At 40.0% G+C, this 3,568-nt stretch overlaps 1 pseudogene; it reads right to left on the minus strand.

The window, feature by feature from the left end:
* Positions 1-1,148: 1,148 nt before the first annotated feature.
* Positions 1,149-3,568, minus strand: part of LOC123250930 — a 9,379-nt pseudogene continuing 6,959 nt past the window's right edge.

The following is a 3,568-nucleotide window of genomic DNA, read 5'->3' on the forward strand; positions in this document are numbered from 1 at the left end:
GCTGTCTTGAGAGATCATTGGCTTCTAATTGCCCAATTCTAGCCTTTAGAGACTGGTTTTCCTTTTCAATCTGGTCTATCTGGTTCTTCAAGTGTTCCAGCTGGTCATTTCTGGTCTCCAGTTTCCTTATCAATTCATTTGATTTCTGAGCCTCACTTTCGAATTGTGAAATTCTGCCTTTTAAACTGTTATTTTGTTTGCCAGATCTCTTTCATCTTTCTCATAATCTCAGATTTGAACTCTTCAAGATCTTGTAACCCATTTTCATTTTTTTGGGGGGGAAGGTTTGGATGTCTTTAATTGTTTGTCCTCCTCTGTTTTCTCAGTTTTTTCTGTGCAGAAGTTATCAAATCTTTGAGCTTTTTTCTTGGCCTTCTTGTTTATTTCTTGATTGGCCTTGATTGACATCATTATGTTTTATCTGCCAGAAGACTGAGTAAGGCAATCTGATTCTCTTTGTAAGCAGTTAGGGAGCAGTTTTTTGCCTGAGGCTACTTTGTGGGTCTCTTGGCTTCTCTGGGAAACCTCCTGGGGTCTCTGGTCTAGCTGTTTTCAGGGTCAAGCCCCTATGCTCCTAGCCAGCTGCCCAGCGCTTGGGATTTGGCCCCTGCTTGCTCCTCCACCTGAGATTTTCCCCTGAGTCTGAGAGAGCTGGGAGCTGCTGCTGCCTTTGTCAGCTGCACTCCCTGTCCGAGGTCTGAGTTTTCCAACCACCTGGAACCTCTGGTCTTGCTGCTCTCAGGGGCAAGCTCCTAGTAGTGCCAGCTGTCTAGGGGCTAGATTTTGTGCCCTGGCTTGCTCTTAACTCTGGAGCACAGACTCTGATTCTGGTACTGTGAGTGGGGTGGGAGCGGGTTGATCCGCTCGTGTTTTGAAGTGCCCAAATCCCATGTACCTTCCATACTGCACCCTATTGTGGGGTCCCTTCTTTCATCTGGATTTTGTTTTCTTGTCCTTTGGATGTATGCTATATTGGTTGGTAAGGAGAGAAAGTGGCCCAGCTTCTACTCAGCCACCATCTTAACCTGAAAGGTACACTTTTAAAGTAGTGCTCCCTGCCTGGCTGCCATCTATTCTTGAGGCTGCTCTTCTGTGTTTCTTTGGACTGTGATTTCTTCAGCTGTGTCTGGTTTGGGTGCAAGAACCTCTCATTGCATACTATCTCTATCAAACACAGTATCTTCAGGATTTGGTGGAGGGGAATAAAATTCTTCATTTGGCAAGATGTGCTGGAAAAATGTTTTAGCCCGTTTAGTGACATACTCATGTCCCAGAACATAGTGTTTGAAGGTACATCATTATAGGAGCTTCTAGTAATTCCTGAAGAATCTCTCATGTGGGAATAGAGGGTCCACAGAAGACCTGGCTTTTCTAGTTCCTCCTTTTCCAGCTCCACTTCAGTCTATGGGGTGAAGAATTTCTGCACAACCAATTCTAAATTTTCTCTTGCTGTATTTTTGGAGGATATACAAGTTAAATGGACAAGATATACTTTTCATACAAGTCATGATAGAAGAGGGCAACTCAGTACCAGGATGGCAGCAGACCCTGGTTCTACTGGTGGCACTGTCAGAACAGAAATGTGCTGATCAGAATCTGTCTTCAGTATAGATCGATCTGTGATCAGCACTCCCTTTTAATATCTTCCTATATTTCACATTTGAACATGTTTTCTCAGAAAGGTAACTATCTTCTACTATAAAATAGCATTTGTCCAGTGACCAAAATGATCAATGATTTCCTTATATTTTCCAGATACTTTGTCCACTACAAGGCACTGTACTACATGGTTAAGACAATAGGCTCCACTAAATACTGCACACATTCTGCAGAAATACTGGGGTATTTCTCTAAAGAAACACTGAAGAAAGTTTTTCATTTCTCTAAGGCCATCTAAGATGCTGGTAGATGTCTCTGATGTCATTGTAATGGAATGCAGGACAAAGTGTCTCAGGATAAGTGTCAAATTTTGAGTTTTTTTTAAAACATTTATTAATATTCATTTTTAACATGGTTACATGCTTCATGCCCCTACTTTCCCCTTCACCGCCCACTATCCCCCACCCATGGCCAATGCACATTTCCACTGGTTGACATGTGTCCTTGTTCAGGGCCTATTTCCAAATTGTTGTTAGTTGTATTGGTGTGGTTGTTTCGAGTCTACATCCCCAATAATGTCCTCCTCAACCCATGTATTCAAGCAGTTGTTTATCTTCTATGTTTCCTCTCCTGCAGTTCTTCCTCTGAATGTGGGTAGTGTTCTTTACCATAAATCCCTAAGAGTTGTCTTGTGTCATTGCATTGCTGCTGGTATAGAAGTCCATTACATTCGATTTTACCACAGTATACCAGTCTCTGTGTATAGTGTTCTTCTGGCTCTGCTCCTTTCGCTCTGCATCAGTTCCTGGAGGTTTTTCCAATTCACATGGAATTCCTCCAGTTTATTATTCCTTTTAGCACAATAGTATTCCATTACCAGCATATACCACAATTTGTTCAGCAATTCCCCAATTGAAGGACATACCCTCCTTTTCCAGTTCTTTGCCACCACAAAAAGCACAGCTATAAATATTTTCCTACAAGTCTGTTTATCTATGATCTCTTTGGGGTACAAACCGAACAATGGTATGGCTGGATCAAAAGGCAGGCATTCTTTTATAGCCCTTTGAGCATAGTTCTAAATTGCCATTCTTTTATAGCCCTTTGAGCATAGTTCCAAATTGCCAGCCAGAATGGTTGTATCATTTCACAACTCCACCAGAAATGCATTAATGTCCCAATTTTGCCACATCCCCTCCAGCATTCATTACTCTCCCCTTCTTTCATTTTAGCCAATCTGCTAGGTGTGAGGTGATACCTCAGAGTTGTTTTGATTTGCATTTCTCTAATTATTAGAGATTTAAAACACTTTCTCACGTGCTTATTGATAGTTTTGATTTCTTTATCTGAAAATTGCCTATTCATGTCTCTTGCCCATTTTTCAATTGGGAATGGCTTGATTTTTTATACAATTGTTTTAGTTCCTTGTTGTATATATGAGTAATTAAACCTCTGTCAGAGTTTTTTGTTATAAAGATTTTTTCCAAGTTTGTTGTTTTCCTTCTGATTTTGGTTGCATTGTTCTTGTTTGTACAAAACCTTTTTAATTTAGTATAGTCAAAATTATTTATTTTACATTTTTTAATTTTTTCTAACTCTTGCTTGGTTTTAAAATATTTCCTTTCCCAGAGATCTGACAAGTATACTATTCTGTGTTCACTTAACTTATTAATAGTTTCCCTCTTTATATTCAAGTCATTCACCCATTCTGAATTTATCTTGGTGTAGGGTGTGAGATGTTGATCTAAACCTAATCTCTCCCATATTGTTTTCCAAATTTCCCAGCAGTTTTTGTCAAATAGTGGATTCATGTCCCAGAAGTAGGGCTCTTTGGGTTTATCATACACTGTCTTGCTGACGTCATTAACCCCAAATCTATTCCACTGATCCTCCCTTCTATCTCTTAGCCAGTACCATATTGTTTTGATGACTGCTGCTTTATAGTATAGTTTAATATCTGGTACTGCTA

The sequence above is a fragment of the Gracilinanus agilis genome, chromosome 1, assembly GCF_016433145.1.
Source record: "Gracilinanus agilis isolate LMUSP501 chromosome 1, AgileGrace, whole genome shotgun sequence".
In the NCBI taxonomy this organism is placed as follows: domain Eukaryota; kingdom Metazoa; phylum Chordata; class Mammalia; order Didelphimorphia; family Didelphidae; genus Gracilinanus; species Gracilinanus agilis.